Below are 26,362 nucleotides of genomic sequence, written 5' to 3'. Positions count from 1 at the left end.
ACGTTGTACCACTGATGTTTTTAAATGGAGACTAAAATAAGCCTAAACCTTCACAGTCAACTCACTGTCCTGAAAGCCCATCCTACATAAGTGTTGTCCATCACAACAGCTTTGTGTTTTTGCTCACACTAGAACTTCATGTACAGGAAATCGTGTACAGATGTTCCTCAGTGAAAGACACTGCCCCACAAAAACAATCATAAAATGCTTGAGTCAAATATGTAATCCATCAACCAAACAACTAGATGGCAGAATATCCGACCCCTGGAGGGAATCACAGGCTGCTGTGGGCCATCCCACATGGTTGTTAGAATGAACTGCAGTTCTCGGGAAGAACAACTGGTACTCTTAACCTCAGCCACTGAACCCTCTTCCCAGCCCCACCTTAGCATGTGTAAAGCAGTGCTTCTCAACCTGTGGGTCGGGATCCCTTTGGGAGTCAGATGGCCCTTTATGGTCTCAAATCAGGCATCTTGCATATCAGATATGTACATTAATATTCCTAACAGAAGCAAAATTACAGTTATAAAGTAGCAACAAAAATAGTTTTATGGTTGGGGGCCACCAAAGCATGAGGAACTATATTAAAGGGTCACAGCATCAGAAGGTTGAGAACGACTGATGTAAAAGAAGAACGAAACAACTCCGCTGAACTAGTTACTGAGAGTCGCCCTTCTGTGGCAGACACCTGTGCACACACAGTTGTATCGCATGCCCTCCTCACAGCACAGCATGACTCAGACAGATCCACACTGCTGCTCTCAGCACCTGCTCTTCCTTCTGACTGTTACATATGTCCTACTGCACAGCTCTCCCACACTTTGTGTATCCGTCCACTTAGTACTGGGCATTGGAACTTTCTCAGTCTGAAACTGCTATGGTAACCCTGCTGTAAACATTAAGTTCAAGGTTTCATGGCTATGTCTTTCCATTTCTTTTGAGGAAGGAGTCAAACTTTTATGGTTCTGTTGGATGCAGGCACTCAGATTACCTCATTCAGTAGGGGTAGAGCATCCAGGTCATGAGCACATCTGTAGTAGGATGAAGAGCCTGTGTGACTGTGGGTGGGGCCCTTCGTGGGTGTGGTAGAGACTATGTGGCTATGGGTGGGGCCTTTTGTTGTGTGTGGTAGGGACTATATGGCTATGGGAGAGGCCCTTCATTATGTGTGGTTAGGATTTTCACTGAAACATACGTCACTGGTGTTGGTATTCTGTGAGCCTGTACTGTGAATGCCTGTAAACCTATCAGTATCCATGGGGTGTTTATAGCTTTGGCTCTGTTCAGCATCCAGTTCGTGTGCCATGCCTCACTTCTCCATTTTCCCCAAAGTTTGCAAACCACAGTAATTATTTTCATCTACATATTATTGTGACTGATGATTTTCCAGCATATATAAAGAACTCATTCAGCTCAATAAGAATCCTAAAAGCTAGCATCCCCCTCCAAAAAGGTCTTAAGGCTGGTGTTGCTGAAATCATAGGCATGTGCCACCATGTCCCTGCTATTAAGTCACTCAAATGCACTTGTACATATTCTTACACACACATACACACACGCACGCGCGCGCGCATACAATTACACATGAAAAATTACACATGAGGAAGAAATGAGAGAATCAATAGCCACAAATAGCATAAAATATCTTGGAGTAACTCTAATCAAACAAGTAGAAGACTTGTATGGCAAGAACTTTAAATTTTTGAAGAAAGAAATTGAAGACACCAGAAAGTGGAAGATCTCCCATGCTCTTGGGTAGGTACCATTAACATAGTAAAAATGGCAATCTTACCAAAAGCAATCTACAGATTATACACAACGCCCATTAAAATCCCAGCAAAATTCTTCAAAGACCTCGAAAGAACAGTACTCAACTTCATATGAAAAAGCAAAAAACCCAGGATAGCTGAAATAATCCTGTACAATAAAAGAACTTCTGGAGGCATCACAATCCTTGACTTCAAACTCTACTATAGAGCTACAGTACTGAAAACAGCCTGGTATTGGCGTAAGAACAGACAGGAGGACCAATGGAACCAAATAGAAGACCCGGCTATTAATTCACACATCTTCGAACACCTCATCTTTGATAAAGAAGCAAAAAATATCAAATAAAAAAAAGAAAGCATATTTAACAAGTAGTGCTGGAATAACTGGACATCAACATGTAGAAGAATGAAAATAGACCATATCTATCACCATGCACAAAACTCATGTCCAAATGGATCAAAGACCTCAACATAAAAGCAGCCACACTGAACCTTATAGAAGAGAAAATGGGAAGTACACTTGAACAAATTGGCACAGGGAACCACTTCCTAAATAGAACCCCAGCAGCACAGACACTGAGAGAAACAATTAATAAATGGAACCCCCTGAAACTGAAAAGCTTCTGTAAAGCAAAGGACACGGTCAACAAGATAAAATGACAGTCTACAGAACGGGAAAAGATCTTCACTAACCCAACATCAGACAGAGGTCTGGTCTCCAAAATATACAAAGAACTCAAGAAATTGGACACCAAAAGATCACATAATCCGATAAAAAAAAAATGGAGTACAGACCTAAACAGAGAACTCTCAACAGAGGAATTTAAAATGGCTGAAAGACACATAAGGAAATGTTCAACATCCTTAGTCATCAGAGAAACGCAAATCAAAACAACTCTGAGATTCCATCTTACACCTGTAAGAATGGCCAAAATCAAAAACACTGATGACAACTTATGCTGGAGAGGTTGTGGGGAAAAGGGAACACTTCTGCATTGCTGGTGGGAATGCAAGCTGGTACAACCCCTTTGGATGTCATTCTGAGATTTCTCAGAAAATTAGGAAGCAACCTTCCTCAAGACCCAGTAATACCACTTATGGGTATATATTCAAAGGATGCTCAATTGTGCCACAAGGACATGTGCTCAACTATGTTCATAGCAGCTTTGTTTGTCATAGCCAGAACCTGAAAACAACCTAAATGCCCCTCAATTGAAGAATGGATAAAGAAAATGTGGTACATTTATACAATGGAGTGCTACACAGCAAAAAAAAAAAAAAAAAAAAAAAAAAAAAAATAACAGCTTGAATTTTGCAGGAAAATGGATGGAGCTAGAAAACATCATTTTGTGTGGGCTAACCCAGACACAGAAAGACAATTATCACATGTACTCACTCATAGGTGGTTTTTAAGCATAAAGCAAAGAAAGCTAGCCTACAAACCACAATCCCAGAGAACTTAGACAACAATGAGGACACTAAGAGAGACTTAAATAGATCTAATCTACATGGGAAGTAGAAAGTAGAAAAAAAAACAAGATCTCCCGAGTAAATTGGGAGCATGGGGACCTTGGGGGAGGATTGAAGGGGAGGAGAAAGGCAGGGAGGGGAGCAGAGAAAAATGTAGAGCTCAATGAATGACAATAAAAAAATAAACAAATAAATAGTTTAATTGAAAAAATAAAAGATAGTCACATTATTGTTATAGCTGTCAGTGTTAGAGTACACACTAGGCACTGTATGTAGATGATGCTATTACATACATGTAGACAAAACACTCATACACATAAAGATAAATATATCTATAAAATAAAAACGTAGCAATTCTATATCTAGTTATACATATCTGTGTATGCCACAGATATCTAGCACAGAAGGTCCCCGACTCTCAGTAGTTCAACCGTGTTTTGTTTTTCCTTCTTTACAATGTGCAAACAGAGCACAGACACTTCCGTATGAACTCTGATCTTTCTTAAGAACAGGGACACTCCATCCCAGCCTCCATTCGCCTTTTTCCTTAGGATCGTGACATGGATGGAGCTAGGGACTCCACATTTTTTCATAAATAAAGGTTGGTATTTCCTGCAATCCTAAGAACTCATTCTTGCAACCCAACCCAACTCGTGTGATTTTCAATGAGCACAAAACTCCATGTCCTCACTGCCATCCTGCCAAAGTCCCCACACAATGAGGGCTCCTCAACTCACATGGATCTGAGTGTGTACAATGACAGACGTGTCGTCCTGTGGGCTTACATTCCTCAGCTAGGGGCATGGAATTCAGTGTGCAGTGACTAAGCACCATCCACTGGGTTGCCACTCCCCTCCAAGCTGCTCTTGTCTAACTCAGACGAAATCATTCACCACCAGACACATCCTTTAGCCTAGCCCACAAGGGCCCATCTTTCCCTTCCTTTCCAGGAGCCATGGCCCAAACTGAGATGGGAGATTTTTTTTTTTTTTAATAGACTATTTACAAGCAAGGAAACAAAGTAACCAATTACTGCTTCAGAGGCAGAAAACACAAAGTCCTGAGGATGAAACAAAGTTTGTTTTTTAGTAGTAACAGGAAAAGCATGAGAATCATGTGGAGGCCAGTTCCTCTAGACCCTAAGTCCCACAGAGAAGACAAAGAGGTTGCCCAGGCTGACGCCCAACATACAGAGGGAGTTGGCATCCCAACTGCTGGAAGAGGGAGACAGTGTTTTTCTTAAGTTGAACAATAATCAAAGCTACCCTTCGCTACAGCAAGGGCTACTATACCATCCAAAGCCATTTTCTATATAAGCCCCTTTAGATTTTGGACACAACCCAGACTCAGGTACATGTCAGGCAAATGCTCTGCCTCTGAGCTACATTTCTAGCTCTATTTTATTTTGGACAGGGTTTGATTAAGTCACTCAGGCTAACCTGAAAGTTGCACTCTGTTGGCCTCAGCCACCCAATAACTCGGATCACAGGCATGCACCACCATAAAGAGATCTTTCAAAACAAGAGCTCATGAGGAGCAATGGTAGCACAGAGGACAGAGGCAGATCTCTACGAACGAGTTCAAGGTCTGCCTGGTCTACAAAGCAATTGCCAGGACTGTTACACAGAGAAACCCTGTCCCAAAGAAACGAAACTCGGAGGTGGTGGCGCACGCCTTTAATCCCAGACAGAGGCAGGCGGATCTCTGTGAGTTCGAGGCCAGCCTGGTGTACAGAGTGAGTGCCAGGACAGGCTCTCAAGCTACATAGAGAAATCCTGTCTTGAAAAACCTTTTAAAAATTAATTAGTTAATTAATTTAATAGAAAAAAAACAACAGCTGTCACGGACTTCCTTGCAGCTTGTACAGAAATGCAAAAGCAAAGACCCAGAGTCGTCTCCCAACAGGGATCTCATCTCAGCAATGTTCTGTCTTCAAGTGTATACGTCTGATACATACTGTCTAATCTAGCCCTAAGTGCTCTGTTTTCAAGGTGCTATAAATGGTTTCCCCTGCTTTCCAAATGCTTGTCATGAATACAGAGGAACAACTTTTTCATGGATGCTGTCCATGTATCCTGCATCCCAAGCCCACTTACTCACTGTAGTAGCTTTTCAATGTACATTTCTTAAAATGTTCAACTTATCTGCAAGTCACAACGGTAGTTCTTCCTTTCTAATCTGCACTCCTTTTATTTCTTTTACCTTACAATATTTGCTGTGACATCACAGAAAATGATTACTTAAGGGAATGAAAACTTGCCTGTTTTCCAGTCTCACTTGCTTATCTGTAGGTTTCTCAGATTTCCTTTATCAAGTTGAAAAGTTAGCTTCTATTCTGTTTTCTGATTTTTTTTCAAAAGATCATTTTATTGTTATATTTGTGTGGCAGGCAATGAGGTGAGTGCACAAGTGCCACTGTGCAAGTATAGAATCGGAAGACGAAGTGATTCTCTCCTTCCACCATGCGAACGGCAGGAACAGATGTAGATCATTAGCTTGGCCAAAAGCACCATGATCTATGAAGCCATCTTGCCTACTCTTTAAACAAACAAACCTAGGCCTAGAGAAATGGCTCAGCAGTTAAAAAGCATTGGCTGCTGTTTCAGAAGACCGGGAATGGACATCCAGCACCAACATGGCAGCTCACAATCACTTGTAACTCAGTTCCATGGGATCTGATGCCCTCTTCTGGACTGAGGGTACTGTACATATGGGTACATGGCATACACACAGGTGAGACATCCATATATATGAAGTAAAAATAATAAATCTATAAAAATTTCAATGACGTCAAGAATGGTGGTTGTGTACAACCCAAGGATTTAGGAGAATGAGGCAGACAGACTGTGATTTCAGGACTAACCTGGTGGTGGCTTGGATGAGCAGTGGCCCCCACAGGCTCACGTAAGAACAAGGAATCCCCAGCCGTTGGGCTGTTTGGGAGAAGTTATGGAAACTTTCATGTGTACAGCCTCATCGACTTCCTGCTTGTTCTCTGCACTTCCTCTATATGGAGGGAAATGTCTTCAATTAGCTTCCTGCCCCTATGCCGTGTATTCCTTGTCACAATGAACTTTGACCTGGAACCGTAAGCTAAAATAAACATTCTTCTTTAAGTCTCTCTTTGGTCATGGTACTGTATCATAGCACCTATGTCCACATCAAGTCACAGTCACAGAAGGGTGAGGGGTGGAAACTGAACTCATTGGAACAACACTGGCCTGGGATGTATAAGGCCCAATGTTCAATTTCATGCGAGCTCACACATGTGAGTGCACACAAACGTGCGTGCGCACGCAAACACACACATTTAATTCTGCCATATGTTTGCTTTTTCTATACCTATCAAAAAAAATCAGATGGTATTCTACTTTAGTCTACAAGTTAAACTGACTTTTATTACCAATCCAGTTCTACATTCCCAAACATCACTTCACGGTGTATCACGCTGTGTATAAACTGCTGGATTCTACTCTCAATATTTTACTAAGCATTTTGTCTATATTCACGATAGGTATTAGTCTGTGCTTTCTTTTCTTGCAGCATTTGCCTGGGATTAATGCTAGCTGCCAAAATGAAGTGGAGCTCACTCTCTGTTCTGGGGAGGTATGCACGGAATTATCCATTTCCTCCTTACATTGCTGAGAATTCATCAGTGGAGTCATATAGCTTATAGGAAGCTCTCTTTTGTGTCAGCTCTAGGGACAAGGTCTCACATACATACGGACAGGCCTCAAGTGATCCTGCTTCAACTTGTCAAGCCTCTATAGAAAGGAACCACTGCCTGGCTTACAAAAAGGGTTTTGTTAAACCAAAAAATTTAATATCTTTGATAAACTCTTTATGAGTCACTTTGATATTTAATAGTTTGTGTCTTTGAAGGAATTTGTCTACAATTCTTTCCCTTTACCGTCTGCAGGCTCTGTAGGGTGTCCTCTGTAGGGTGTCCTCTCTAGTCCTCCCACTGATGTTTTGTTTTCTTCCCCCTTTTCATCATTGATCTGGTTAGAGATGTCAACTGTCATCTTTAACCTAGTTAAATGCTATCTCAAATGCTTACCTTTTTCTCTTCCTTCTGAGTGCTTTGGGTGTAATCTGACCTTCTTTTTCCAGAATCTTAAAATGGCAATAAGGGTCAGGGTTTAGTAAGCCCAGCCTGGCCCACAGTGCTATTCTACATGGCTCTCACCCTAAGGGTGTTCTTGTTATTGTTTGTTACATTTCTAGATGGTTGGGGGAGAACATATATGAGCAATTTTAAACCTGCTATTTGTCCTTCTCCAGAAAGACATAATTTTTCAAACTGTGGTTCAGATCACTGACACAGCTTTGTTTTGTTTCTTCCCCAAAGTGGCAAGAAAACATCACTAAAAAGCCAAGGGCAAGATGGTGCAGTGAGACATGCAGTGGACCACACTGGCTCCCACAGCCACAGCTCTCAAGGGCAGGATGGCTGATTTTCAAGCCTTCTATATATTCAATAAGCCATTAAGACATAAAAAACCAAATTAACAAAAACAAACCAAAGAATTCCAATGCTACTTTAAATGCATTCCATTAAGGTCAATTTTTACTATCATTTATTCACTTCAAAATATTTTCTAATAGTCCTTGTGATTTCATCTTTGACACACAGATAATAGACAACATTCAATACCTAAACATTTGGAGATTTTCTATGTATCTTATATCAATGTCTAGCTTAACTCTTCTACTGTCTGAAGCAGAAACTCTAGCATTTCCATAATTTGAAATAAGAGACTTGAGCATCAGTTGGCATCTGTTGTGATCCAGCTGCCCTCACTCCCCGACTGACAGCGGAACTTCCTTGTGGTCTGTAATTGACAAGGATGCTTGTGTTCTTTCTGGCAGATGGGTCTCCACAGAAGGAGTAGAGGTATAAAAGGTTGCTGTTCTTTCACCTGAAAAGCGGCCCCTGACAGTCCGGCTCTCCAGGCTGCACAGCGGCAGCAGCACTCCTCTGTCTTGGTCAGAGTTTCGCCTGTGCACTGAACGCATGTTCTGTAGACTGAAGGCAGTGTTCTAAAATGTTAGGTTAAGTTGACTTTGACTATTATTTGCATAGTCCATATCCTTATTCATGTTTAGTCAGGCGAAGTGGACACTTACTCCTTTAACCCCAGAACCTGAGAGATTGCTGGGTCTCAGGCGAGAAAGGAGAAAAGGAAAGCAACTTACTGAATAAAAACAAATCACTGTTCTGTTGTGCTAACAACCACTGAGAGCAAGTGTTAAAGTTCCCAAATATGATTGTGGGCCAATCCTTTAAACTTCTGCTATTAAAACTGTAAGTCCACATTCATCCTGTTAGGGACTTGGAGCAGCAAAGAATGGTGGTGCATGCCAGATGTCCCAATACTTGGAAAACTGGAGGGTTTTATTTTGAAGCAATTTCACTGCTAATTTTCTGTCTGACAGACCTATCCAGTGGTAAGATTGTGGCGTTGAAGTCTCCCACTATTAGTGTGTGGGGTTTAATGTGTGATTTAAGCTTTAGAAGTGTTTCTTTTACATATAGGTGCCCTTGTATTTGGGGCATAAACATTCAGTATTGAGATTTCCTCTTGATGGATTTTTCCTGTGACTAATATGAAATGTTTTTCTTTGGCTCTTTTGATTGATTTTAGTTTGAAGTCTATTTTGTTAAATATTAAGATAGCTACACCAGCTTATTTCTTAGGTCCATTTGATTGGAAAATTTTTTCCCAACCCTTTACTCTGAGGCAGTCTTTGAGGTTGAGGTATGTTTTCTGTATGCAGCAGAAGGATGGATTCTGTTTTCACATCCAATCTGTTAGCCTACATCTTTTTATAGGTGAGTTAAGTCCATTTTTATTAAGGAATATTAATGACCAGTGATTGCTAGTTCCTGTTATTTTAGTTTTTGCTGTTAGTGGTGTTATTGTGTATGTTTTCCCTTCTTTAGGATTTGCTGCTGTGAGATCATCTACTGCCTGTATTTTTGTGAATGTAGCTAACTTCCTTGGGTTGGAGTTTTCCTTCTAGTACTATGTGTAGCGTTGGGTTTGTGGCTAGCTAGGTATTGGTTAAATCTGGTTCTGTAATGGAATATCTTGCTTTGTCCGTCTATGGTGATTGAAAGTTTTGCTGGGTATAGTAGTCCAGGCTGGCATTTTGAAGCAATTTCAAAGCTAGCCTGAGTCACATAGCAAGACTGCTTCAGAGTGGGATAAGCAGAGGAGGAAGAGGGAAAGGAAGGGAGAGGAGAAGAGGGGAACAAGACAGAGAAGACCCTCGTGCAATACGTAGTATATATAGGACTAGAAGCCTATGTATGCCTTTTTGAGCTGGGAGCTCAAACTTCTAGTAAGAAACAATCTAATTGGTGCGGCCAGTCTGTAAGTGATACGGGACTGTGCAAGGCTGTAGAGCCAGGATGGCTCAGAAACCACAAGTCTATGGGGCACCTCACATCCTTACATATTTCAATAGGGTCAGATGCAGGGCATACTAACCTTCACTACAACAAATGCTGCAACACTCGTGACCAAGGCAGGAAAAGGGCTTGGCCCTTTAGTGACATGACTCATCGCCCTAGTTTTTTCCCTTAGGAATGGAAGCTATGTGCTAGCATATGTGTCTTCATCAATGCTCAAGTCTATTCCAAGGAAAGGGCATTTTCACAGGCCAGGAAATTAAGGAGTTTCAGTTTGCTCACCCACACAAGAGTTACCACCAGCCAGTGTATGGAGGGAAGAAACCAGAACATTAAGAGCGATCACCAAGGCCGAGCAGTGGTGGCACACACCTTTAATCCCAGCACTTGGGAGGCAAGAGGCAGGTGAATCCCTGTGAGTTCGACGCCAGCCTGGTCTACAAGAGCTAGTTCCAGGATAGCTAGGACTGTTACACAGGGAAACCCTGTCTCAAAATACAAAAAACAAAAACAAAAAACAAAAACAAAAAAAGAGCGATCCTCAAGCCTCCAGCAGTTTCACAGCTCATAGCAAGAATGTTCTAACTATCTAAAGGCAAAAATGCACTCCTAGGAGTAATCAATATTTTACTCCCTCACAGTTGAAAGTGGCTGAATGCTTTAAGTCCAACCAGAGTCACTCAATTCTAAGTCTAATGATTTCTATCTCTGTCGCAAAGCCCTTTGTTAAACAGCACCTTCAGCACCACCAGGCACCATATCCTACACCTGGCTGTCCTCACAGCATCTACTGCCACCAGGAAGTTTGTGTCTATTTGTCTGAGACTTGATCACCCTCCCATTTCTTTAGAATGTGAGTTACAGGGGGTGGGACTTGTTGGTCTTCCTCACCAAAATCCCTTCCTGTCCTAGGGCCAATGGAGCTGGCTAACAACAGCCTCTCAGTAGAAATGTGAAGAATGAATAAAGCAGCCATGGAAAGGTGCCATAAGGGCTCTACCATTATTTATACTGAGGGCTGCAAATAGCCGTCTGGGTAAGGTGGGTTTCTATAATACTCTGGGCCTGTACAGCACTTGAAATAAGAAATCCACACCACTATAAATCACGTTAAACAAGATGAGAAACTGTTCAAGTAAACTTTTCAACAATGTTGTCTGAAAATACTTTCTATCTAAAAATGTACAAGGTATCCTTAACTTTCAACTAACTTACAGTTCTGTCAGTAGTTTAACTAAAAGGTATTCATTGTTTTCTGACTTTGAGAAAGTTTTGGAAATTCAGCCCTGAAGAGCATGAAGCTCAGCAAACAGAACAACTGCAGCTGTCAGGGAGAGGCGGCCTCATCTCAGCACTACAGTGAGCAGACAGGTAAAGCACTGTCCCAGTACAAAGTCCACAGCAGAGATTTGGCACTGAAAAAGTAAACTGTATCTAAAACTTTACAATAATATAGATGGAAATAAAAGGCTACATTTTTACATTTTCAAATAATTTATTGCCAGGTGGTAGTGGTGCATGCCTTTGATCCCAGCACTTAGGAGGCAGAAGCAGACAGAGCTTTGTGAGTTCAAGGCCAGCCTGGTCTACAAGAGCTAGTTCCAGGACAACTAGCTGTTACACAGAGAAACCCTGTCTTGAAAAACCAAAATAATAATAATAATTTATTATAGAGCATTGCCACAGAAACAGCACACCTGAATGCTGAGGCAGGAGTACCATGAATTCAACACCAGCATGGATTATGTAGGAAGACCTTATTTCAAACAACAAACTATTTATTAGAATTTCACGCAGAAGACCTACTTTCCAATCTTGGCTCTACTCAGCGCTTACTGTGTTGTCTTAGTTAGGGTTTCTATTGCTGCGACAAAACACCAGGACATAAAGCAAGCTGGGGAGGAAAGGGTTTACTTGGCTTACATTTCCAGATCCTAGTCCATCACTGAAGGAAGTCAGAATAGGAACTCAAACAGGGCAAGAACCTAGAGGCAGGAGCTGATGCAGAGGCCATGGAGGAGTGCTGATTACCGGCTTGCTCCACGTGGCTTGCTCATCCTGTTTTCTTACAGAACCCAGGACCACCAGTTCAGGGATGGCACCACCCACCAAGGGTTGGGCCCTCCCCTACTGATCACTAATTGAGAAATTGCCTTACAGTTGGATCTCATGGGGTATTTCCTCAACTGAGGTTCCTTTCTCTCTGGTGACTCCTGCTTGTGTCAAGATGACACACAATCAGTCCGTACACAGGTAATCTCACACTCACAAGGTCACTACAAAGACGTGTGTGCACTCTAACTCTGCAGTCCTTCTTGCTTCCCTAAGCAGCTTCTCCCTTTAAATTCTGTTTTTACGCATTTAATATTCCATCAGAGCTTGCCTCTGCTTCCAGACTGCTGATGCAGTGTGGCTCCTGCTGCCCTGCTTTCCTCACCATGATGGACTGTCCCCCTTCTGGAGCAGTCTTGGGCCCGTAACCAAAGCTGCTCCATGGCACCTCCAGAAAGACAGCTAGAAACAGGGACTCTTAGTGTAAGCAGTTTGAGATGGGATCCCCAAATACTGGAGAATATGACTGGCTGCTTCAGGGTCCCACCACCTTCACTATCCTGCAATGACAGACTGGAGCCTAGAATAGTGAGTCACAATCAACGGTTTCTTTTCTTTTTTTTTTTTTTTTTGTTTTTTTTGTTTTTTCGAGACAGAGTTTCTCTGTGGCTTTGGAGCCTGTCCTGGAACTAGCTCTTGTAGACCAGGCTGGCCTCTAACTCACAGAGATCCGTCTGCCTCTGCCTCCCAAGTGCTGGGATTAAAGACGCGCGCCACCACCGCCCGGCACAATCAACGGTTTCTTCAGGTATCCTAACACAGCAACCAGACCAAAAACTAAGACATGCTAACCTAAGCCGCTTGGATTCCCATGTTCATAGCCTTACTGACACCCAGTAAGGTCATCACTGTGAGTCCTAAATAAATAAAAACGAAAATAACACTGGTCAATATTTTCCACATAATTTTCTTCAAATGTTTTTTTAAAACTGTTATTTCAAATAGAAGTCTCACTGTGTAGCCCCCTAGCTAGCCTATAGCTTATTCTTTAGACCAAATTGGTCTCAAACTCACAGAAATCCACTTGTCTCCTGAGTGCTGAATTTAAAGGTGAGTGGCACCAAACCCAGCTGAATACCATCACCGTTAAATTATATTCATTTCTTCAGCCATTGATTGTGTATCTTTTCTCAATTTCCTCTTTATTTTTATGTTTTTCTCCTTTTGCCCCATAATTTTCTGTATTTCTCAATAAAGCATGCCAAACTGTGATGCGGGAAAAAAAAAAAGACAAACTCTTTTAATCTGGGGCTGGAGAGGCAGCCCAGCTAGTTGATAATAGTTGATACCATGCCTAATGACCTGAGTTTGATCCATGGGTCCACATGGTAGGAGAACCAACTCTCTGTTGTCCTCTGATCTCCACATATGGGCCACAGCACGTGAGCTCACACACAAAAAGTAAATTAATTTTAAATTTTTGACATACCTCCACAGAAATACTAATCTGTCATATAATATGTGAATCATGTGTGAATTACTCCATCCCTTTGCAATCAACAGTACCAAAATCTCCAGCTTGGAGTAAACTATGGTGTTTTTTTTTTTTTTTTTACTTGTCCCCTCTCAAGTACACTACATCTTACGTAAACATTAGTCCCTAGGTATATTTGTGAGGCTGCCATTCTACTCAAAAGCTGTATGCAACTCAAAGCCTACTGTAGTAAGGCCCTTTCAGCCTATAGTTTCAGTTTTACCTCCAATGATTCTTAAACCAAAAGCCCTCTGGGGCAATAATATTTAAATCAGGTTTTCCCATATTCCTAGCATATAGTATAGGGCTCACAGACAAACCCTAATACAGTCTGACTATCCCTTATTCAAAACTCTTGGAACCAGAAGTATTTCATATTCTCAAGTTTCACATTGGGGATATATATATATATATATATATATATATATATATATATATATATATATATATATATCTCACATTGGGGATATACTGCAGGGCCTGGGTCTACCCTTGTTCCTGGGGTCCATCTTGAGGACAGTTTCTGGTCAGCTAACTAAGCATTCTGTTTGTTCCTGTGCTCCCTCTGCCCTGCCTGGTGATTAGCTGTAGGGCATTGTTGACTCCATCTTTGGTGTGGTAATTTCCCACCTGCCTGGGTGGAAATCCTTGTGCAGCAGCGAGATATATAAGGATTTCCCCAAAGCTGAATGAACGGCATTCGGCTGATCTTTCGAATGACTTGGGTCTCTTTGTGTTCTTTCTCGCGTAGGGTACAGTGGCGCACAAACTGTACCGAGGGGGTAACACAGAATCCGGTATTACAATATATGTACAGTTTTTCCTCCTAATGTTATTCTATGTCAATATCTGAAAAGTTCTAAAATGTAAAAGTTTTTGATCATTTTGGACCAGATTAGGGATCAACCTGTTTGACAAATAATGATGGAACTCTAAAGTAGGTGTGATACCAAACACCTGTAATCCTAGCACTGGGGGAAGTAGTGAGGCAAGAAAAATCTCCTGTTCCAGACTGGCTTGAGCTACAGTGAAACCCTGTCTCAAAAAAAAAAAAAAAAAAAAGCACCCAACCAAAACAAGCAAAACATCTAAACATCTGTATTGTTCCTCTCCAAACAAAGCAGACACCTGACTTTCTCCAGAGGCAAATGCTTCTTTCAGTCATTCTATCACACTTAAGTTACCAATAGGCAATTTTCCTCACTAAAATGATCTAAAAACTGAGCTTTAGTGCCAGGCAATGGTGGCGCACTCCTTTAATTCCAGCACTTGGGAGGGAGAAACACAGATCTCTGTGAGTTCGAGGCCAGCCTGGTCTACAGAGGTTGTTCCAGGACAGTCAGGCTACACAGGGAAACCCTGTCTCAAAAAATAATAAAACAGAACAGAACAAACAAAAACAACACATTGAGCTTTAAAAGGTAATTACTCCCAGTCCACAAAGAAAATTTCAGGACAGCCAGGGATGTTACATAGAGAAACTCTTCTCAAAAAACTAAAAAAAGTAATTACCCTAAGAAATGTTGAGATTGGGAAATAGTCTTCCCTAGAGAATAGAACACCGGTTTTAGCCAGTAACAAAAGGTCAGCCCTGAAACATACACATATACACATACAAAAAACTTAATTATATAGACTGAGTGGGTTGTACTTATGTATTTAGAAATACACACACACATACACACACACCCTCCCCTATGTAACAACTATTAATGAAAAAGATCGAGGAGTATATGGGAGGTTTTGGAGGGAAAAAAGAAGGAAATGATGTAATTATATTATAATTTTTAAAAAGAAAAAAATGTTTAAAAGTAATCACAGTTGTAATGGCACACACCTTTAAACCCAGCACTCAGAAGCAGGTGGACCACTTTGAGTTCAAGGCCAGCCTGGTCTACATAGTGACTTCCAGGACAGCCAGGGCTACATAGAGAACCCATCTCAAGAAAGAAGAAAGAAGAAGGAAGGAAGGAAGGAGGGAGGGAGGGAGGGAGGGAGGGAGGAAGAGGAGGAGGAGAAGGAGGAGGAGAAGGAGGAGGAGAAGGAGGAGGAGAAGGAGGAGGAGGAAGAAACAAAAGGGGAAAAAAAGGTAGTTTAAAGTTTTCACAAACCAGGCATGGTGGCTCATACCTGTAATCCCAGCACTTGGAAGGCAGAAGGACCAGTCTGAGTTAGAGGCTAGTCTGCACCACTATGAAATATCAGGTCAGCCTAGCTACACAAAAGATTATCTTAAAATGGGGAGGGGAAATAATCATTAAGAATCAACTAAAAAGACAACAGAGTTGGTAGTTAGAATGAGCCTGAGCATGGGCTTAGCAGTTAGGGGCAGTAGGTGCTATTCCAAGAGACTCAGTACCCACATGGAAGCAGCCCCTAGCCTTCTGCATCCCCAGCTGCAGAGGGTTCAAGGCCTGTGGACACTGCATGCATGCAGTGCACAGACATGCAGTCAAAACATCCACCCACACAAAAAGTTAGCTTGGGCTACACAGCAAGACACATAACAAAACAGAAAACCAATGACAAAGCATTTTAAGTTATAAAGATTCTTACTCTAAGCTAGTTGCTGTGGACCAAAAAAATTGCAGCGCAATTTAGTTTAAAAAAACAAATTTCTACTGAATAATTCAAGATCAAATCGTGTGTATTTGTAATGTTTTTTTTTTTAAAAAAAAGATTCATCTTTTATGTATTGTGTATATGCATATATGCGCAGGTTGTCAAGGAGGCCAGAAGAGGGCATCAGAATCCCTGGAACTGGAGTTAAGAGGCATGAAGCCCTGTCCCATGGGTGCTGGGAACTCTGGACAAGCACACACACTCTTAATGGATGAGCTACATTTTCAGCCACAATTTTGGTATTTTTTACATTTGTTTACTTGTTGGGAAGCACACCTGCCATGAGTCCGTCGGAGAGCAACCTGTGACAATAGTGTTCTCCTGTCACCATGTGTGTCCCAGGGGACTGAACTCAGGTTCAGAATCGCTGGCATGGCCGTGCCTTTACCTGCTGATACATCTGACTGTCCCCTCAAATTATACTTTTAATGAACAACAATCATATATCTTCTAAGTACTGTTCAGATATTTACTCTAAAACACTCTTTGACTTCTCGTTCTTGTAGTGAGTCAAAGTCCAAACTACAAACATTCAGGCAGAATATTTGCCCTGTGTATACACAATATACCATATGCTAATAAACATTACTATCATATCACTTCTTAGACAGCCTGAGAAAGTAAATCTATTGCAACTCACAAATACTTGTAGGCATTTCTTTAATATTAACCTGTTTACTCTCATAATGCAAGGTCACTGAACCAACCCTTCTACCACTTAAGCTGAAGAAAAAAGGAGGACCCCAAACTGGTGTATAAAATTTCGTATAACCTGTAACATGTCAGTATTATTCCTACTGTCGCAAGGAAGCTGCCTAAGGACCCTCAGATGACAAAAGTAAGGTCAATCAAGCCTTGTAACTAAGGAACCAAGACGCTGCATCTGCACTGTAACAGGTGTCAATCATCAGCAATGCACTCAAAGCTTGCATCAAGCCATATCTGAAGGTAAGGGTGAACTCAGAAGCAGAACAGTGCTCCCGAATGGAATTCCACTTGTAGTATTCAGTCTATTATAAAATCTTCCATAACTTCCTTCTCTGAATTCATGAAATTAGATGGGTCAAAGAAGAAATTCCCTTTAAAACTGAGCAGAAAATATGATTACAGTATCGATTGTTATTTGCCAAGTGGCATGTTCAAAGGTGCCACCCTAAGGATGACAGCGCCGTATAAATTTTTTTTGACTGCTACACTAGTCCATATGCTCAAAAACAGGTGAGGATCCACACCCCAACAAGTTAGACTACGCTCTGTCACCAGCATTAAATGTGGAAGAAAATGCCAATGCTCTGCCTCCCCAAAGAAGCACAACTCCCTAAACTGCTGAACACCATCAGCCAACCCCCACCGAGTGGTATTTTAAGTATTCTATCAGGAAATCATGATAAATACTAGCGGTTCCTCTAGGCCTCAACAGCAGCCTTAGGTGTAAGCGAACTCAGCCCTTGATACTCAAAAAAATAATGTTGATGTCATTATGAGGCTACTGATTCTTTGCACTCCGGACAAGTCATTCTTGATCCGCGACGCATTTCCTCCCCCAGCTCCCAAATAAAGAGCTCTGCAGACAAGAGAACCCCCGGGTAACCCGCTTCTCCTCTACCTCCAGAGGCTGCCGCTTTCTCCACCCTCCGGCTCCGAGGAGCGGGCTCCAGAAGGTCCCGGGCAATTCCGAGCCCGGGCAAGTGCTTGTTTTGCCTGTGCACGGTAGCTCTGTCCAGCTGCTTCCTTTCCCAGTTTGCCCGAAATGGAGCACTACAAGGTACCCGGGGGCTCAGGAGGGAGCCGGGGTGGTGATGTCGCCGCGTCCGCCGCCTCTGGTATGTCAGGGGCCGGGATTGTATTTCGAAAGATCCGCCATTTTCACCTCGTCATCACCATCACAGCTCAGCAGCTTCCCCGACAGCCGAGCCCCGGCGGCCGCCGCCGCCACCAGTCACCTCCCCCTTCCTCCTGCTCCCGCCCCGGCCCGCCCTCCCGAGCAGCACACACCCACATATCCGGGGAAACCTCCCGCCCGCCCCGCCAACCTTCAAACGCACACCGGAGGTTCTAGCGCTCACCGGCGAGCCGGGCCAGACCTATCACCCCAGGACCAGACACCCAGCTCCCGCGGGCCCCGCAGGAACGCCAAGGGAAGTCGTGAAACCTGCGGGATTCCAAGTGCTAGATACTTGCGAGGAGGGCAAGTCATTCGGAATCTGATGCAAGAAGAGTAAAGACCCCAAACTCTCATTTCCAGAAAAACACTGGAGATGGTAGACCGTGTTTCGGGTACATTCAGAGTCATTGGACACCTCTAACGTCACTCACCAACTTTGGCATTCTACTCCACCCACAGAATACTTTGACAGTATAGCTATTTCCATGTGCATGCCTGATTCTCAGGCACCCTTAATTACAGGCGCTGACCCTACACATAGTGTTTTTGGTTTCGGTTTTTGTCTTTAATTTTTAAGAATAAAGTTTTGAACTATTTTTCCTCTCTACCTAACTTTGGGCATTTCTGTCCATGAACACCATTACGTCAATCTGTCGTTAGTTTAAGTTGTACAAGTGCCACTAAGTTTAAAATACATTGATTCCAACTGTGGAGACAGGAATGATCAACTTCTAACATACAGAAAACACAGCTCTTCGCTAGAATCTCTTGCCAAGTGGTTTTAGGTTCTAAGTTTCCAAATTAAAAACCATCTGCTGCTGACACGCTTGTACAACGCGGTGAGAATACAACAGTTTGCTTTAGATCAAGATTCCGGAATTACCTATCCACCCCTTCCAGTCCCTCTCGTCGTTTAGTTTAGTAAGTAGCAGAAAGAGGATACAAGTAATGCTTAATCATCTCAGGAAAAAGAACACATAAGCTGCCAAGACTTCTTAACGGGACCAGCATTCTCCAAAAATTAGCTGTTTAATTTCAGAAAGCCTTAATAATTGCCAGTTCAAAAGCTGTATTCTTTATCATTCAGCTACAATATAAGGTGTAAAAGACCTATTAGAAATGAGCAAACTGAACCTCAGGATTGTGAATAGGGCTAGCCTACTGTCTTAGGGTTACCTAAGAATAAGGTTGAAACAGAAGCCATTTCCCTACCTCGTTTGAATGACAACTCCATACAAAAGTCAGCAGGCGGGGGCTTAACCTAGTGCTGTCTCCCACCCACTCACAGCGCGTTTTTATATACAGCCCGCTAGAGGCTGAGCGTGTAAGGGGTTCCCAGCTTCTTCATCTTTCAACTTTATTCCCCCACCAACAGCCGGGTTGTTTACCGTTGCTTGGCCAGGCTGTGTCCCAGCCCGCTCCCTTCCCCCGTGCACCGCGGGGACATTATGACATTTGGCTGGTGGGCTTCGCGAGGGAAACGGACACACACCCTGAGGAGTCCATACAAAGGGGCGTAGGAAGAACGCGGCGGCGGGCAGCAGCGAAAGGAGGCGCTGGTACGAAATGACACAGCAGCAAAACCGGTTCCCAGAAGCCCGGGGCCGCCGGCGGCTTCCCGGGCCGCGCCGAGAGCCTGTCAACAGCCGCCGGGCCCTTGCTCCCGAGCGCCGAGCGGGCGGCGCCGACCCCGCCGAGTGACAGCCGCGCTCTCGGGCGCCAGCGGCTCGTGGCCGCGCCCCGCCGACCCTCCGCCCGCCGCGGCCCACCGGCCCAGCTGCCCGGGAGCCGGCCGGCGCTGTCCGGCCGTGCGAGCGCCCCGCGGGCCCGGCGCCGGTCCCCGCCGCCCAGCCCGGGTCTCCGGAGCTGACACTCACCCGAGCCGGCGGCGCCGCCGCCTCCTCCTCGCGCCGCGCTCCCGGGGCTCCCAGCAGCCGCGGCGGCGGCGGCGCCTCCGAAACACAGACCCGGGTTTGTTCAAAATCACGCGCCCAGCGCCATTCCACCGCCGCATCCCATAATACGCCGGGCGCCCCGCCCCGCCCCGCCCCGCCCGCCCCTGCGCCGCTCCGCCCGCCCCCGCGCCGCTCCGCCCGCCCCTGCGCCGCCCCGCCTCCGCCGGCAGCCTCCCCCCGCCCCTTCCGCGCGCCGCCCCGCCCCCTGGCAACCCGAGGCGCGTCATCGCGCAAGGCTGGTGAAGCGCTCTCCGGGCCCACGTGACTCCTCCCGGGGCCCCGTCAAAAGAAAGGCGGGGAACACCCTGTCGGTTCCTGTTTCTGGCTTTGTGACAAGACCACTGTAGGTGCTGTTTCCAGCACGCCCCCGCTTGGTGATGAGCCTGACTGAGCAGGGAGTCGGCGTGCTAATCTTGCCCGGGTGTTAGACATGAATTTTGCAAGGGGCGCCAAAAAGCTCCAGAGAGGAACATGCAGAGTTAAACTTATTTTGAAAGGGAGTTTTTGATGTTTTGTTTTGCAGTACAGTACACATACGAATACAATATGGATTCTTTGCATTCTGCCGTTGAGGAGTATAGTTTAAGATATATTACATCGTTTACGCTGTGGAATATTTAATGATGCAAGGATGTATTGCAGTCGTTTTTTGTTGCATTTGTTTAACTCTGTAAAGCTGTGTTACTTTGCCTGTCTAAACCATCTGATTGGTCCAATAAAGAACTGAACATCCAATAGCTAGAGAGGAGAGAGAAATAGGCGGGGCTGGCAGGCAGAGAGAATAAATAAGAGGGGAAGAGAGGGGGGGAAGAAAGGAAAAGGAGGATAGGAGTGATGTGGGATTTCCTTCCTTATGCTATGAATATGTTTTATTACCATTGCTTAATAAAAAAGCTACTTCAGCCTATAGCAGGGCAGAATACAGCCAAACTGGAAGAGATATAGAGCGAGAGTAGGCGGAGTCAGAGAGACGCCATGTAGCTGCTGAAGGAGACATACAGCAGAACCTTAACCGGTAAACCACGAGCCTCATGGCAATACACAGAATAATAGAAATAGGATAATTTAATTTGCAAGAGTTGGTTAATAAGAAGCCTGAGCTAAAAGGGCAAGCAATGTTTTAATTAATATAGTTGGTGTGTGATTATTTTGGGTCTGGGCAGCCAGGAAACAAATGAGCACTCTCCACCTACAGAAGACGATGCCCAGAGCAGTCTCATACTCTGCTATGGAGGAAGAAGACTGGACATTCATAAGTAAAAATAAGTCTTTGTATTTATTTGAGAACTGGGTGGTGGGGCCCAAAGAGTAAAAGAAAAAAAATCTACAAATCATCTTTTCTTTCATTTCCTAGGGTATTTGTATAAATCCAAGATATAAAAAGGCCTTGAGAGTATTCCGTAAACTACTCTGCCAGACGAGAACTACACAGATGAAATAACAGAAAACCAGACTGTGTAAATGTGCAACTGTGAGGTGCATCACTAAAGAACTATGGAAGACACATGGCTAACACAAGAGTACCTGGGGAACAGCATGGAGGAGACACACAGGTAACATGAGAAGATCAAGCAGCGACCCCCATCCACGGTGTCTCAGTGTCCTCACCCCCAGTTCTTGGGTTTCTGGGGTTTGTTTTTCCAATTATTTTTCTCTTTGTACTTTTTGTGGTTTACTTAAACACAAATAAAACATGTAGGTGAACCACATGCTCATTTCCTCCACTGTGCAGCCCACCGTTGGACTGGTGACTTTGGTGGTCAACTGCATTTTCTTTGCACGATGGCTTTGCAATTCTTGGAGGAAACATTGTTAGCAATCTTTAATTTCTTGAAAAAGGAAAAAACACTGGTGCTGAGGATTGAACTCGCAGCTTATTAAGTGCTTGGAAACAATGCTACCAGGGAGCTTAACCCCTCAATCCAACAGATAGCGATTCTGAGGAAAATAGAATAGAAAAAAATAAATATATAGGAATATATAGGTAAGAGGTAGGGTTATTAGAAAACTAAATTATATTACTGAGTACCTATTTTGTATCACATGCAATGCTAGTCTCGAAGTATCTGAGTTAATAAAACACCCTTACCATGGGCAGTTCCAAAAGATAATCCAGAATTTCCTTAACTTGTGCCTGCCTCTGTCCGAGATGTTTCTAGAGAGGCAGTCAACAGAAAGATGCTATCTTCCACCACTTAAACTTTTTTTTTTAAACTGGCCTCTTCTTGGCCATAAAAAAGGGGCCCTTGAGCCCCATGTAAATAGCTACGCACATGAAGGATTGGCCCTTTATCCAATCAAACTGCTAATCTTTATCCCTCTCATATAGAAATTCTGGAGCTGGCTTATTGGCCTGGGACCTATGAACTCAAAGCTGCCGACAAAGCTATCGGCTGCATAACCATAGTTCAGTATTGACAGTAACTAGACTGCTCCCAACTATAGTCATAGGAAGTCCAAGCAAGAGCAGTTCACATATTTCATGACGATCTTGTGCTGTGTAAAGTATTATTTTCTTTTTTTTTAAAGATTTCTTTATTATGTATACAACATTCTGCCTCCATGTATGCCCGCCCGCCAGAAGAGGGTGCCAGATCTCATTACAGATGGTTGTTAGCCACCATGTGGTTGCTGGGAATTGAACTCAGGACCTTTGGAAGAGCAGGCAGTGCTCTTAAACACTGAGCCATCTCTCCAGCCCCTAAAGTATTATTTTCTTAGCTAGCTTTTCTAGAATACTCATGAAGAGAAACTCTGTCATCGCAGAGGCACCAACCAGGACATGGCTGTGTCCACTTGCAGTCATTGCACCAGAGGGGGATAAAAATAGGAAGGTCAGGAGTTAGAGGCCAGCCCGGTTCAAAAAATAAAATAAAATAAAATGAAAGAACCATAGAGAGAAGAGCCATCAGCTCAGCTCTACACTCCATGAGACTACCCTCTGGTGTGGGAGAATGGTCTGTATTTTGTCAATTATACTTTAAATAAACGCTAATTGGCCAGTAGCCAGGCGGGAAGTATAGGCAGGACAACCAGGAAGTAGAGGCAGGGCAATGAGAATGGGAGAATTCTGGGAAGAGGAAAGCCCATTACTCTGCAGTCCTGACCCGACTACAGAAGAAGCAAGATGTGACTGCCCCACTGAAAAAGGTACTGAGCCACATGGCTAACATAGACAAGAATAATGGGCTATATAAGTTATAAGAGTTAATAAGAAGCCTGAGCTAACGGGCCAATCAGTTAATAACTAATGTAGACCTCTGTGTGATTTTTTGGGGGGACTTAACGATTGTGGGAACTGGGCAGGACAGAAAACTCAGTCAACAAGCCTTAAACGTTTCACCTTTGTTCTTGGTAGTTTATGGCTGGCCCCTCCAAACACATAAACTTCACACTCAATGTAAACGCATTGGCTACAGAGCCAAGGTATTCTTTCGTGAACCTCTTCAAAAGCAACTTAAACGTCCTCAGACAATTTCTATTCCTTTGACACTGGTGAGGCTTGACCACGTAGTTCTTCTTGAACCATTCTCTAGAAAAGGGGACTCCTCAATAGCAGGCCTCAGCAAACCAATGCCTATAAACCAAGTTCACTCGTTGCTTTTCTCTCGTCCCACAAACTAAGCGTGGCGTTTTCTGCCCTCGTTGCGTGAGCACCTGTCTTTATCTGCTGAGCCATCTCACCAGTCCCCAAACTACTGTAAAACTTATTTTTATTACTTTCAATTATGTGCACACATATATTTGTTGGGGGATGATACATACAGGTGCCTGGAAAGGCCAAAGGTGTCATAGCTCCCTGATTCTGGAGCTGCGAGCAGGTATAAGACACCTGAAATGGCTGCTGGGAATGAAACTTAGGTCCAGAACCATAGGAGCAATACTCAAAAAAAATTTTATTTATTTAGCCAGGCGGTGGTGGCACACATCTTTAATTCCAGCACTCAGGAGGCAGAGAGAGACAGGTGGATCTCTGTGAATTTGAGGCCAGCTTGGTCTAAAGAGAGAGTTCCAGGAGAGGCTTCAAAGCTACAAAAAAAACCTGTCTCAAAAAGCCAAAAAAAGATTTATTTATTATGTATAGTGTTTTGCCTACTTGAAGAGCAGTCAGTGTTCCTAACCTCTGAGCCATCTCTCCAGTCCCAATGCTTACTTTTAAGTTCAGAGTCATCTCTTCAGCCCCGCAGAGTAACTCTGATTTTATATCATTATAAATTAGTTTCGTGTGATTTACAGCTTCACATAGATAGACCATTACTGCAGTTTTTCATTTTTTACTGTCTGGCTTCTTTCACTCAGTAAAATACTAAGATTGTTACTGGAGCATATGTTTGTAGTTTATTCGTTTTTAATGCTGAGTGTTTGCCTGGATGAATGTACTGAACTTTGTTTCTTTGCTTTCCTGACAATGAATATCCAGGCTGTTTCCACTTATCATTATAAATCGAAATGCATTTCTATGAGTACACTTAAGGAAGTCCTTATTTTTTCTTCAGTGCGTATGTCTGAGTGAACACCTTGATCTTGGGGGAGAGCGCTCTTCACTGGACTGGGTCTCACCAGTTGAGCTAAGCTGCCACCCAGCAAGTCTCCTAAATCCTGTCTTAGCCTGGCCAGTGCTGGTATTGCATGCACATCCTGCTGTCCCTGGTTTTTATGTGGTTGCTGTGGGTCTGCTGAGTTCATGCTTCTGTGGCAAGCGCTTTACTGACTGAACCATCACCTTTGTCCCCCACAAATCTGAATAATAATAATTCTTCTTCTTCTTCTTCTTCTTCTTCTTCTTCTTCTTCTTCTTCTTCCTCTTTTTTCTCCTCCTCTTTCTTCTCCCCCACTCCCCTCCTCCTTCTTGTTCTTCTTCATTCTTTTTGGTTTTTTGAGACAGGATTTATCCTGTAACAACCCTGGCTGTCCTGAAACTTGCTCTATAGACCAGGCTGGCCTTGAACTCACAGAGATCCACCTGCTCTGCCTCCCAAGTGCTGGGATTAAAGGTGTGCGCCACCACTGCCCGGCCAAATCTGGATTTCTAAGAAAAACTTCATTCATATGTTGAAGGAGAATTATTGAATTCTCCTTTATAGGTTGATGTTGGAAGTCCCTGCTGCTTAAGGTTGCAGTCCACCAAGTCCGGACAGCTCCCTGAGAGCTAGACCCTAACAGGAAGTCTATTCTCTGCCTGACCTCATTTGGAGGCTGTCCCTGAGTTTAGTTGCCTGACTTGAGTGTGACCTTTGACACAGTTCCCGGGAAAATGCTCTCCTGTTGCCTCCCATAAGATAATTAGGTGTTGTGCTCCCATCTGCATGGTGGGACAGTGCTGCCAAATGCAACGAAACATACTAGGAGCACCTATTAGGTGAAGTCCCAGCTGCTGTCCCTGTCCTGTATATTCCCCTCATTCTGGAATGAAGTTAGCTATCTCGCTGTAGCTGACTACCATACTATTTCTGCTATACTCACAAACTACAAAGCCCTGCATCCCATTGTCCTTGAGGACTGCTGCTCATAAGACCACCAGGAAATGGGAGATCCCATGGTTGAGACCTGGAAAAGATTTCTTTTTTTGAGATACAGTCTTAATTTGTAGCCCTGGCTGGCCTGGAACTCCCTTTGCCCATCAGGCTGAGTTTGAACTCAACAGATATGTGTCTGCCTCTGTCTCCCTAGTAATGGGATTAAAAGTGTGTGCTATCACATCTGCCTGGAAAAGATTTCTTAAAACACAAAGCAGATGTGTATAAGGTGGAAATTAGGTGAAGAATACAAGTCACTAAGAAGATAAATCTAAATTGCCCAATATATGGTTATCTGAAAAAAAAAGAACAGAAATAGAATGCTGAAAATTAAATGTGAAGAGGCCTAATTTAGCATCAGTGCAGCCATGACAGGCTGCAGACTAACACTACTGGACTAGGCCTCACCCTTACAATAATCAGGAAAAGCCATAAACTGTACCCTGTGGGGAACCAATCAGAATCGAGGCAAACAAGTACTAGATACTCTAGAACATTAAGAACAGCCTTCTTAGCCGGGCGGTGGTGGCGCACGCCTTTAATCCCAGCACTCGGGAGGCAGAGGCAGGCGGATCTCTGAGTTCGAGGCCAGCCTGGTCTACAAGAGCTAGTTCCAGGACAGGCTCTAGAAACTACAGGGAAACCCTGTCTCGGAAAAAAAAAAACAAAAAAACAAAAAAAACAAAAAACCAGCCTTCTTAACCTGTACATAGGTTGCCAATTTCCTTGCAGCAACGCCAGTACCAATCCCTGTTTGACCAGACTTCTGTTGCCCCACTCCTGCCCAATTAGGAGTTTGACCCGCATCTGAATCCCTAATTCCCCTGTCCCCCATCCTTTACTTCTTAAAAACTGTCCCATAGCTGAGCTCAGTGCTCTCCCTAATGCAGCCGCTGTGTGGGAATGGATGGAGGGCCCAAGCTCGAGTTTGCAATAAAGGCTCTTCGCTTTTGCATTCAAACTCGAACTCCTGGTATGTAGGCCCATATTTCTACATGGTGTGACAGCCAAGTTCTCGAGCCATGGTTGGTATCCAGAGCAATCACACAGCCTGTAGACAGGCTGTCACTACCTAACAAAGGCTCCGGATGTACTGCTCTAGATCGCCTGAGAAGAGGTGTGAGTTCCGAGCTAGTAGTGG

The 26,362-nt window shown here is 43.7% G+C and overlaps 1 protein-coding gene and 1 long non-coding RNA gene across 5 annotated transcripts in view; one reads left to right on the top strand and one right to left on the bottom strand.

Annotated features, from left to right (window-relative positions):
• Lin54 (lin-54 DREAM MuvB core complex component) overlaps positions 1-19,760 on the bottom strand; it is a 71,697-nt gene extending 51,937 nt beyond the window's left edge. For 2 of the 4 annotated variants that reach the window (XM_038339988.1, XM_038340004.1), the window contains exon 1: positions 19,628-19,760. The gene's annotated coding sequence lies outside the window, so the exon portion shown is untranslated. Of the gene's footprint in view, positions 1-17,471; positions 17,798-19,627 lie in introns of those variants that run through there. The other 2 variants (XM_038339980.1, XM_038339995.1) reach the window with 1 other exon arrangement.
• Positions 19,761-19,929: 169 nt separating this feature from the next.
• LOC119805953 lies at positions 19,930-21,357 on the top strand. Its single transcript, XR_005284045.1, has 3 exons — positions 19,930-20,048; positions 20,869-20,961; positions 21,060-21,357. It is a non-coding gene; the product is annotated as an uncharacterized LOC119805953 (long non-coding RNA).
• Positions 21,358-26,362: the final 5,005 nt, after the last annotated feature.

The sequence above is a fragment of the Arvicola amphibius genome, chromosome 1 (genome assembly GCF_903992535.2).
Source record: "Arvicola amphibius chromosome 1, mArvAmp1.2, whole genome shotgun sequence".
Taxonomy (NCBI): domain Eukaryota; kingdom Metazoa; phylum Chordata; class Mammalia; order Rodentia; family Cricetidae; genus Arvicola; species Arvicola amphibius.
This window is presented reverse-complemented; position numbering and strand designations above follow the sequence as displayed.